This window comes from Rhinoderma darwinii (assembly GCF_050947455.1).
Source record: "Rhinoderma darwinii isolate aRhiDar2 chromosome 5 unlocalized genomic scaffold, aRhiDar2.hap1 SUPER_5_unloc_34, whole genome shotgun sequence".
Classification (NCBI taxonomy): Eukaryota; Metazoa; Chordata; class Amphibia; order Anura; family Rhinodermatidae; genus Rhinoderma; species Rhinoderma darwinii.
The window spans coordinates 299,702-311,886 of record NW_027461792.1 but is presented as its reverse complement, the minus strand read 5'-3'; the positions used below and the strand labels follow the sequence as shown (position 1 = coordinate 311,886).

General features: G+C 54.8%; 1 pseudogene; it reads left to right on the top strand.

Annotated features, from left to right (window-relative positions):
- The first annotated feature begins 1,106 nt into the window (after positions 1 to 1,106).
- On the top strand, positions 1,107 to 1,208 carry LOC142690649 (U2 spliceosomal RNA; annotated as a pseudogene).
- Positions 1,209 to 12,185: the final 10,977 nt, after the last annotated feature.

The following is a 12,185-nucleotide window of genomic DNA, read 5'->3' as shown; positions in this document are numbered from 1 at the left end:
TGTGTGTGTGTGTGTGTGTGTGTGTGTGTGTGTCTTCTGTGTTTCCGGCATTTCACATTGGAACAGCTCATTCACCTTCCTTGTCTTCTCTCCGCCCTCCCTTTTAGGTAAGTTAAAGAGCTGCACCTGAGCCAGCCACTGATTGATGCAGCACCACAGTCAAATAGTGGAGTGGAGTGGAGTAGGGGAACAGCAAACAGCCATTAAAGCAGCCAGCCGCCTACCCGCCACAATGGACCTACCTGTGTACACTAGATGGATGTGATGGAATGTACTGTCGTCCCTACATTTCAAGAAGAAGTAAGAATTGCAGTTGCAACAAACCCTTGCTTGCCTACAAAGAGAGCAGCAATTTGGATTTGTTACTTTGTTACCTGGAAGAATAACAAACTGTGCAAGGATGGAGGTTGTAGGAGCAAGGAGAAGTTGTCTGTAAAGTTGGTGGATGCTTATTTTCCATTTTGCAGTCCCTTGTCTCCCTCTTGTGGCCTCCTGGAGGCAAATAAATGTGCAAAAAAAAGACAGCCTGGCGGCCGGCTGTTGCAGTGTTGCCCTCTCAGGCAACACTGAGTGACTGACTGAGCCGCACCGTCTTATATAAAGTTCAGACGGAACTTTGCACGTGTCATAGTGGAGCCCTCAGGATTCCAGAGCCAGCTTTCTGACATCATAATGGGGCCTGCCTCAGAGATAGATAAAAGCCTGGGCCCAGGCAGTGTTGGTCAGTGCTGCTCAGCAGGCAGCACCGGACTGGACTGGATTAAAGCTGATACAAGGTGTGAAGGAACAAGGGGTGGCTGTGGGCATGCACTGGCTGCCGCTGCCAGTGTTTATCTGCATGGCAGCAGGGCATTTGGGCGTTGCCAGGAAGGCGTTTTTATGTAGATTCCTCCTCTTTCAGCACTGCATTGTGGTGCAAGCAAAAGAAGCAAATCCTGTCTGGCTTCCTCTCCGGCCTTTATTCACCTCCCTCCCGCTTAGTAGCTGTAAATGTGTGTGAGCCTGCAGGGCCCCATGGAATTGCCTAGGAGTAGGCTGAATCAATCGCTGCAAGGGGTGAACAGCAGTATGGGACAGGCTCGGGCAAGGCAAGGGCCGCTCGGGTTATCGCTTCTCGGCCTTTTGGCTAAGATCAAGTGTAGTATCTGTTCTTATCAGTCCTTGTAAGGATAGATAGCTCGGAGAACCACTGGGGGCTATAAACACTAGCTTAGCGATCCAAGAGCGTTCCAGACGAAGCCGGCGACGAACTGCGGAGAAGAACCAGCGAAGACGACGATCCAGAAGGGAGAAGCCGCCATCGAGGAAGAAGCTCCGGGAGATCGCTGCCGGGAAGAAGAAGGAGAACTTCGGAGAAGAGCCGCTGCTGAAGGGGATCTTCGAAGAAGCTCGGCCGCAGAAGAAGAAGCTCGACGAGGAACCGCTGCGGAAGAAATTTCGTGGAAGAACCTCGGCCAGCAAGGAGAAGATTTGCATAGCTCCGCCCCCTTCGGGAAAGAGCTATCGAAGATCCTCCCCAAGCGACAGGAACAGCTGGAAGAAGCCATGGCCTCAACCAGCAACCCTGCCACCCAGAAGGAGAAGGCTGATGGACCAGGTGAGCCGGCCCAGGCCAGGACATCTCCTCCTGAAGCCTCCTCAAGCCAACAGGCCACCAGGAAGCCGAACCAGGCTGCTCCAACCCTGGAGCCCTGGATGAAGCAGACGGTGGCCCTGAAGCTCAAGGAGGTGGACGGGAGAGTGCCGGACATGACGGAAGAAGTGTTCTGCCAGAAGATGCTCCTGGATCAGGGCTTCGCTAAGCCGGAGACCATCAGTATCCAGGCCTTCATGACCGGGATGTTCTTCGTGACCTTCGCTTCGATCAACATCTGCAGAAGGTACTGGGAGATGGTGAAAGCGGCGAGGCCTGAATCCCCTTTCTCTCGCTTTGTGGGCAACTGCCCTGTCCAAAGAGAGGAAAGGCGGGTGACGGTCTCAATGCGGAACCCACACACCCCCGGCAAAGACATCACCACGCTCCTGAAGCGGTTCTGCACAGTGGTGAGGGAACCCACCCACATCCTGAACGGACTCGGCTTCTGGACTGGCAAGTGGTCGGTAATCGTCCGACTGAACAAGGATTCGAGCGCGGAAGACGGCCTCCAGCACCTGCCCCAGTCATTCTCGCTGGGCAACTCCTACGGCCTCATCTACTACCCGGACATGCCGCAGATCTGCAGGAGATGCAGCAAGAAGGGTCATTCGGTGAAGGACTGCAAGGAGGACGCCTGCAAGAACTGCCGGGTAACAGGACACGAGACCAAAGACTGCCCGAAACGGACAATGTGCAACCTCTGCGGACAAGCAGCCCACTCTTACAAGGACTGCCCGAAGAGGGATCGATCCTGGGCAACTGTAGCAGCAAAAGCTCCAGCCAGAGGGAACCCCGCCCCAGCCAGAGCTCCAGCGGCACAGAAGACCGGGAAAAAGAAGGATGGTAAGAAGGCGACAGTCCCTCCCCCCCCTCTCCCGGCCCTCCCTCGCCCTACCCTTCCCACCCTCCCTCGCCCGGCCCTCCCCACCCCCCCGTCCCCAACCCCTGTCACCCCCACTGAGGCTCTCACCTTCTCCTACCCACCCATCTCAGTGGTCCTGTCACCTGCACCTCTCCCAACCCAGCCTCCCTTCTCCCCAGCTCCAGCAGCACTAACATCTTCCCCTCCAGCTGCTGGAGTCCTCTCCCTGGAGGATTTTCCCCCTCTTGTCTCCTCAGGTGCCATCCAGAGGAAGAGAAAGGTGAGGGACAGCCCAGCTGCTGAGTCCTCAAAGCGACAAGTCGTGGAAATCTGCGAAGATTCCCTTGCGCAGCAGGAGGAAATGGAGCAGATGGTGGAGGAACTCGTGTCTGAACCTGAGGTCATCGACTTCACAACAGACATCCAGGTGGCTACAATCCTGGAACAATTTTTGTCAGAGGGCCTGCTGGATCTTCCGGACCCGCCAGGCTCCAGAGAGGAGGATCCGCCCGACCGGACTGGTAACTAAGGTGTATCGTTTGCACTGACCTTCTTTATTCTCCCCCATGGCTGCTAAACTTAACATCTTTAGCCTCAATGTGAGGAGTGTTAGAGATAGGACTAGATGTCAGATGGTGCTAACTTTTCTTTCCAAGCAGTCGAGTGATGTATTTATGCTGCAGGAATGTACTCTCCCCTCTTCCAGGTCATACCATCATCTGGCCAGGCAGTGGACCCATGGCCCGTCCTACTGGTCTGGTGGGGGCGACTGTAAGTCTGCAGGGGTTGCCATCCTGATTAGGGGAAGCGTATTTACTGTTGACTCTGTCCAGGAGCTCGCCTGCGGCCGCTTGTTGGTCGTAGACGGTTCCTGGGCAGGAGAGCCGATTAGGCTCATCAACGTGTACGCTCCCCCTATGAAGGCTGAGCGCCTGGAACTATTCCAGACCCTGCGGACCCAGCTCGCCACCACTAGGGCAGTGGTGATGGCCGGGGACTTCAACTGCCCCATCGAAGAGGATGGACGAAGTTCCGGCACTTCAATCAAACTGGATGTCAGTTCCAAACTGCTTATCGAGATGGTAACCGAAGCATCCTTGCAGGACGTTGTGGGCTCCATGGGGATCGGCTCTGTGAACTATTCATGGAGCCGACCCGATGGCTCACTTCGTTCTCGGATTGACTTTGTGTTCACCTCCCGGGCAGTCAAGCAGCATGGGCACTCCATGGTCCCCTGCTTCTTCTCTGACCACAGGGCCATTCTCTTCCAGGGTGCCATCGGCCACGGTTTTCCTCCCGGCCCTGGCTCCTGGAAGCTGAATTGTGCCCTGCTGGAAAGAGAGGAGGTACTGGCGGAACTTAGAGACGCCTATATTGTTTGGAGGAATGATAAAGTTTTCTTTGACAAAACCTGTGACTGGTGGGAATATGTTAAAGTTGAATTTCGTTGTTTCTTTCAGGCAAAAAGTCGTCAACAGGCGTGTGAGAGGAAGAGAGACTTCAGAGAGATGCAGCGTCAGCTGCGATCCCTGCAAGACCTCCTTCAATGCGGCTGGGACGTCAGGAAGGAGCTGGAGGAAGCCAAAAAGGGCCTGAAAAGGCACTTTGAGGAGGAATCCAAGCGAATTGTCTTTCGTTCCAAGGTGGAGAACCTGGAGAAGGGTGAGAAATGTAACTCGTTCTTTTTCAGGAAACTCCATGCCGGCCACACGCCCCTGAAGGAACTCCGAGATGAGACCGGAAACATGCATTCTGGGAAGAAGGAGGTGATGGGAGTCGTCACAGACTACTACCGAAGCCTCTACTCCCGGAAAACCACTGACCCCGAAGCCGCCGATAAATTCCTGTCAGGTATCACTAATCATCTTGATCCTGCAGGTACGGAGGCTATGGACGTACCCCTGACGGTGGAGGAACTGCTCTCTGCCGCTAAATCCTTCAGACCCGGCAGGACCCCGGGCAGTGATGGTCTCCCAGCAGAGCTCTATGTAGCGCTGGGGGACTTGATCTGTCCGGACCTGCTGGAGCTCTATGAGGAGATGGTGGTGGAGGGTAGAATGCCACCGTCCTTGAGAGAAGGCATGATCACGATCTTGTATAAGCGGAAGGGGGAGAGATGTGACCTGAAAAACTGGCGTCCCATCTCTCTCCTGAACGTGGACTACAAGATCCTCGCCAAAGTATTGACCAACAGACTGAAGGTTGTCATCGGACAGATCATCGGATCGGACCAAACCTGCGGCATTCCTGGCCGTAGGGTGGCCGACAGTCTTGCCCTGGTGAGGGACACGGTGCATTACATGCAAAGCCGCCGTACACACGCGGCCCTGGTCAGTCTGGATCAGGAGAAGGCTTTTGACCGGGTCTCTCACGAATTCATGGGTAAGGCTCTGCGTAGGCTGCGGCTCGGCAGGTTGTTCTGTTTGTATGTTAACCTGATGTATTGCGACATTTACAGCTCGGTGCTGGTGAACGGCTGGAAGACTGACCCCTTTCCCGTATCGTCGGGGGTTAGACAAGGCTGTCCTCTTTCACCTCTCCTTTTTGTTTGTGTTATAGAGCTCTTCGCAGAGGCTATCCGGCAGAATGGAGAGATCAGAGGGATCACCGCACCAGGTCCAGGACACTTCGAGGTCAAATGCTCGCTGTACATGGACGACGTGACCGTCTTCTGCGCTGACCAGAGTTCGGTGACTGCACTCGTCCAGACCTGTGAGGAGTTCGGACGCGCTTCAGGGGCAAAAGTCAACTGCGGGAAGTCGGAAGCCATGCTCTTCGGAAAGTGGTACCTGCCTTCTCCTGCCTCCTTCCCGTTTACTATCAAGCCGGACTTCATCAAAATTCTGGGAGTCTGGTTCGGTAAGGAAGGTGCAGCCCTAAAGTCGTGGGAAGAACGCTTGGCCAAAGTCAACCAAAGGATCGGACTGTGGAGCCTCAGACAACTCACTATTGAGGGCAAAGCAATGGTCCTGCGTAACGAAGTCTTGCCTGTGCTACAATACACTGCACAGGCATGGCCCCCTCTTGCCACCGTCTCGAGGGCCATTACCAGGACTGTGTTTCGCTTCATCTGGGGCTCGAAAATGGACAGAGTAAAGCGGACTGTTATGTACAAGGAGCCCCGCAAAGGTGGGAAGGGTATACCCGACATTCCCACTCTGCTGCGGATCGCTTTTGTATGTGACTGTGTTCGTAGGACTCTGAGGACAGCAAACGGCTCTGCGGGCAAGGCCATGTCCCGCTACTTCCTCCTTCCCCTCTGGCGAGGTTTTGGCTGGGACAAGTGGGACAGCTCCTTCCCTTACAACTGGCACGCTCCCTGGTTCTACGGAGATGTCGTCCGGTTTGTGAGGGAGCATCAACTGGAGGGTCTTAAGCCCGACTTGTGGAAACCTAAGACGATCCACAAGCACATCAGAGCAAAGGACTCACTGGAGTCTGTTCCAGGGCTTCATGCCGACACGTTGGAGACTGTTTGGACTAACGTGTCATCTGGCAGGTTGACCAACGGGCACAAGGACATTTCATGGATGGCCATCCAGGGAGGACTGCCTCTTAGGTCATTCATGCATGCCCGCAACCTGTGCAAGACCCGGTACTGCCCCAGGTGCCCCTTCACGGAGGAAACATCTTTGCACATTTTCTGGCAGTGCCCCTTTGCACAGGGTCTGTTGAAAGCCTTGGAACATGAACTCAAGGACTCAGTACCCAGGAACAGACTGTCGTACCGCTCGGTACTTTATGGACTATTTCCTGGGAATACCACGGATGGAGCAATCCAGGAAGCCTGGCGCCTTATGAACTGCTTTAAGGACGCTATATGGTTCGCCAGGAACCGTCTGATTTTGCGGAGAGAGAGTGTGTCCGTCCAGGACTGCCGCAGGCTGATCCACAGCCTGCTCAGAGACTATTCCACCTGGGACAGCCCGGACGTCGATGAGGAAGAGGACTGATACTCCCCTTCCCCCCACTCTCCCTTCTTGTGTGTTGTCTTTCAATAAAGCTTCGGGCCTGTGATTTCCCCCTTCCCTATCCCCTCCTACCCACTCCCCTATCCCATCACTTGTCTGTAATGCTTTGTTGTTTGGCTTTAGTGAATGCAAGAATGTTAGTGTAGCATGTGGTGTAATGTATAGCATAGGCTAGCCTGTACTGTGTATTATACTGTCATGTTATGTTTGACGACTGTTATTATTTATTATTTGCTGCTTCATGGCTTGCGCTGCGTCGCAGTAATGTTTGTATGATGACGATTGATTGTCAATAAAGCATTTTTCAATCAAAAAATCTGTTCTTATCAGTCCTTGTAAGGATAGATAGCTCGGAGAACCACTGGGGGCTATAAACACTAGCTTAGCGATCCAAGAGCGTTCCAGACGAAGCCGGCGACGAACTGCGGAGAAGAACCACCGAAGACGACGATCCAGAAGGGAGAAGCCGCCATCGGGGAAGAAGCTCCGGGAGATCGCTGCCGGGAAGAAGGAGAACTGCGACAGAGACCTTCGGAGAAGAGCCGCTGCTGAAGGGGATCTTTGAAGAAGCTCGGCCGCAGAAGAAGCTCGACGAGGAACCGCTGCGGAAGAAATTTCGTGGAAGAACCTCGGCCAGCAAGGAGAAGATTTGCATAGCTCCGCCCCCTTCGGGAAAGAGCTATCGAAGATCCTCCCCAAGCGACAGGAACAGCTGGAAGAAGCCATGGCCTCAACCAGCAACCCTGCCACCCAGAAGAAGAAGGCTGATGGACCAGGTGAGCCGGCCCAGGCCAGGACATCTCCTCCTGAAGCCTCCTCAAGCGAACAGGCCACCAGGAAGCCGAACCAGGCTGCTCCAACCCTGGAGCCCTGGATGAAGCAGACGGTGGCCCTGAAGCTGAAGGAGGTGGACGGGAGAGTGCCGGACATGACGGAAGAAGTGTTCTGCCAGAAGATGCTCCTGGACCAGGGCTTCGCTAAGCCGGAGACCATCAGCATCCAGGCCTTCATGACCGGGATGTTCTTCGTGACCTTCGCTTCGATCAACATCTGCAGAAGGTACTGGGAGATGGTGAAAGCGGCGAGGCCTGAATCCCCTTTCTCTCGCTTTGTGGGCAACTGCCCTGTCCAAAGAGAGGAAAGGCGGGTGACGGTCTCAATGCGGAACCCACACACCCCCGGCAAAGACATCACCACGCTCCTGAAGCGGTTCTGCACAGTGGTGAGGGAACCCACCCACATCCTGAACGGACTCGGCTTCTGGACTGGCAAGTGGTCGGTAATCGTCCGACTGAACAAGGATTCGAGCGCGGAAGACGGCCTCCAGCACCTGCCCCAGTCATTCTCGCTGGGCAACTCCTACGGCCTCATCTACTACCCGGACATGCCGCAGATCTGCAGGAGATGCAGCAAGAAGGGTCATTCGGTGAAGGACTGCAAGGAGGACGCCTGCAAGAACTGCCGGGTAACAGGACACGAGACCAAAGACTGCCCGAAACGGACAATGTGCAACCTCTGCGGACAAGCAGCCCACTCTTACAAGGACTGCCCGAAGAGGGATCGATCCTGGGCAACTGTAGCAGCGAAAGCTCCAGCCAGAGGGAACCCCGCCCCAGCCAGAGCTCCAGCGGCACAGAAGACCGGGAAAAAGAAGGATGGTAAGAAGACGACAGTCCCTCCCCCCCCTCTCCCGGCCCTCCCTCGCCCTACCCTTCCCACCCTCCCTCGCCCGGCCCTCCCCACCCCCCCGTCCCCAACCCCTGTCACCCCCACTGAGGCTCTCACCTTCTCCTACCCACCCATCTCAGTGGTCCTGTCACCTGCACCTCTCCCAACCCAGCCTCCCTTCTCCCCAGCTCCAGCAGCACTAACATCTTCCCCTCCAGCTGCTGGAGTCCTCTCCCTGGAGGATTTTCCCCCTCTTGTCTCCTCAGGTGCCATCCAGAGGAAGAGAAAGGTGAGGGACAGCCCAGCTGCTGAGTCCTCAAAGAGACAAGTCGTGGAAATCTGCGAAGATTCCCTTGCGCAGCAGGAGGAAATGGAGCAGATGGTGGAGGAACTCGTGTCTGAACCTGAGGTCATCGACTTCACAACAGACATCCAGGTGGCTACAATCCTGGAACAATTTTTGTCAGAGGGCCTGCTGGATCTTCCGGACCCGCCAGGCTCCAGAGAGGAGGATCCGCCCGACCGGACTGGTAACTAAGGTGTATCGTTTGCACTAACCTTCTTTATTCTCCCCCATGGCTGCTAAACTTAACATCTTTAGCCTCAATGTGAGGAGTGTTAGAGATAGGACTAGATGTCAGATGGTGCTAACTTTTCTTTCCAAGCAGTCGAGTGATGTATTTATGCTGCAGGAATGTACTCTCCCCTCTTCCAGGTCATACCATCATCTGGCCAGGCAGTGGACCCATGGCCCGTCCTACTGGTCTGGTGGGGGCGACTGTAAGTCTGCAGGGGTTGCCATCCTGATTAGGGGAAGCGTATTTACTGTTGACTCTGTCCAGGAGCTCGTCTGCGGCCGCTTGTTGGTCGTAGACGGTTCCTGGGCGGGAGAGCCGATTAGGCTCATCAACGTGTACGCTCCCCCTATGAAGGCTGAGCGCCTGGAACTATTCCAGACCCTGCGGACCCAGCTCGCCACCACTAGGGCAGTGGTGATGGCCGGGGACTTCAACTGCCCCATCGAAGAGGATGGACGAAGTTCCGGCACTTCAATCAAGCTGGATGTCAGTTCCAAACTGCTTATCGAGATGGTAACCGAAGCATCCTTGCAGGACGTTGTGGGCTCCATGGGGATCGGCTCTGTGAACTATTCATGGAGCCGACCCGATGGCTCACTTCGTTCTCGGATTGACTTTGTGTTCACCTCCCGGGCAGTCAAGCAGCATGGGCACTCCATGGTCCCCTGCTTCTTCTCTGACCACAGGGCCATTCTCTTCCAGGGTGCCATCGGCCACGGTTTTCCTCCCGGCCCTGGCTCCTGGAAGCTGAATTGTGCCCTGCTGGAAAGAGAAGAGGTACTGGCGGAACTTAGAGACGCCTATATTGTTTGGAGGAATGATAAAGTTTTCTTTGACAAAACCTGTGACTGGTGGGAATATGTTAAAGTTGAATTTCGTTGTTTCTTTCAGGCAAAAAGTCGTCAACAGGCGTGTGAGAGGAAGAGAGACTTCAGAGAGATGCAGCGTCAGCTGCGATCCCTGCAAGACCTCCTTCAATGCGGCTGGGACGTCAGGAAGGAGCTGGAGGAAGCCAAAAAGGGCCTGAAAAGGCACTTTGAGGAGGAATCCAAGCGAATTGTCTTTCGTTCCAAGGTGGAGAACCTGGAGAAGGGTGAGAAATGTAACTCGTTCTTTTTCAGGAAACTCCATGCCGGCCACACGCCCCTGAAGGAACTCCGAGATGAGACCGGAAACATGCATTCTGGGAAGAAGGAGGTGATGGGAGTCGTCACAGACTACTACCGAAGCCTCTACTCCCGGAAAACCACTGACCCCGAAGCCGCCGATAAATTCCTGTCAGGTATCACTAATCATCTTGATCCTGCAGGTACGGAGGCTATGGACGTACCCCTGACGGTGGAGGAACTGCTCTCTGCCGCTAAATCCTTCAGACCCGGCAGGACCCCGGGCAGTGATGGTCTCCCAGCAGAGCTCTATGTAGCGCTGGGGGACTTGATCTGTCCGGACCTGCTGGAGCTCTATGAGGAGATGGTGGTGGAGGGTAGAATGCCACCGTCCTTGAGAGAAGGCATGATCACGATCTTGTATAAGCGGAAGGGGGAGAGATGTGACCTGAAAAACTGGCGTCCCATCTCTCTCCTGAACGTGGACTACAAGATCCTCGCCAAAGTATTGACCAACAGACTGAAGGTTGTCATCGGACAGATCATCGGATCGGACCAAACCTGCGGCATTCCTGGCCGTAGGGTGGCCGACAGTCTTGCCCTGGTGAGGGACACGGTGCATTACATGCAAAGCCGCCGTACACACGCGGCCCTGGTCAGTCTGGATCAGGAGAAGGCTTTTGACCGGGTCTCTCACGAATTCATGGGTAAGGCTCTGCGTAGGCTGCGGCTTGGCAGGTTGTTCTGTTTGTATGTTAACCTGATGTATTGCGACATTTACAGCTCGGTGCTGGTGAACGGCTGGAAGACTGACCCCTTTCCTGTATCGTCGGGGGTTAGACAAGGCTGTCCTCTTTCACCTCTCCTTTTTGTTTGTGTTATAGAGCTCTTCGCAGAGGCTATCCGGCAGAATGGAGAGATCAGAGGGATCACCGCACCAGGTCCAGGACACTTCGAGGTCAAATGCTCGCTGTACATGGACGACGTGACCGTCTTCTGCGCTGACCAGAGTTCGGTGACTGCACTCGTCCAGACCTGCGAGGAGTTCGGACGCGCTTCAGGGGCAAAAGTCAACTGCGGGAAGTCGGAAGCCATGCTCTTCGGAAAGTGGTACCTGCCTTCTCCTGCCTCCTTCCCGTTTACTATCAAGCCGGACTTCATCAAAATTCTGGGAGTCTGGTTCGGTAAGGAAGGTGCAGCCCTAAAGTCGTGGGAAGAACGCTTGGCCAAAGTCAACCAAAGGATCGGACTGTGGAGCCTCAGACAACTCACTATTGAGGGCAAAGCAATGGTCCTGCGTAACGAAGTCTTGCCTGTGCTACAATACACTGCACAGGCATGGCCCCCTCTTGCAACGGTCTCGAGGGCCATTACCAGGACTGTGTTTCGCTTCATCTGGGGCTCGAAAATGGACAGAGTAAAGCGGACTGTTATGTACAAGGAGCCCCGCAAAGGTGGGAAGGGTATACCCGACATTCCCACTCTGCTGCGTATCGCTTTTGTATGTGACTGTGTTCGTAGGACTCTGAGGACAGCAAACGGCTCTGCGGGCAAGGCCATGTCCCGCTACTTCCTCCTTCCCCTCTGGCGAGGTTTTGGCTGGGATAAGTGGGACAGCTCCTTCCCTTACAACTGGCACGCTCCCTGGTTCTACGGAGATGTCGTCCGGTTTGTGAGGGAGCATCAACTGGAGGGTCTTAAGCCCGACTTGTGGAAACCTAAGACGATCCACAAGCACATCAGAGCAAAGGACTCACTGGAGTTTGTTCCAGGGCTTCATGCCGACACGTTGGAGACTGTTTGGACTAACGTGTCATCTGGCAGGTTGACCAACGGGCACAAGGACATTTCATGGATGGCCATCCAGGGAGGACTGCCTCTTAGGTCATTCATGCATGCCCGCAACCTGTGCAAGACCCGGTACTGCCCCAGGTGCCCCTTCACGGAGGAAACATCTTTGCACATTTTCTGGCAGTGCCCCTTTGCACAGGGTCTGTTGAAAGCCTTGGAACACGAACTCAAGGACTCAGTTCCCAGGAACAGACTGTCGTACCGCTCGGTACTTTATGGACTATTTCCTGGGAATACCACGGATGGAGCAATCCAGGAAGCCTGGCGCCTTATGAACTGTTTTAAGGACGCTATATGGTTCGCCAGGAATCGTCTGATTTTGCGGAGAGAGAGTGTGTCCGTCCAGGACTGCCGCAGGCTGATCCACAGCCTGCTCAGAGACTATTCCACCTGGGACAGCCCGGACGTCGATGAGGAAGAGGACTGATACTCCCCTTCCCCCCACTCTCCCTTCTTGTGTGTTGTCTTTCAATAAAGCTTCGGGCCTGTGATTTCCCGCTTCCCTATCCCCTC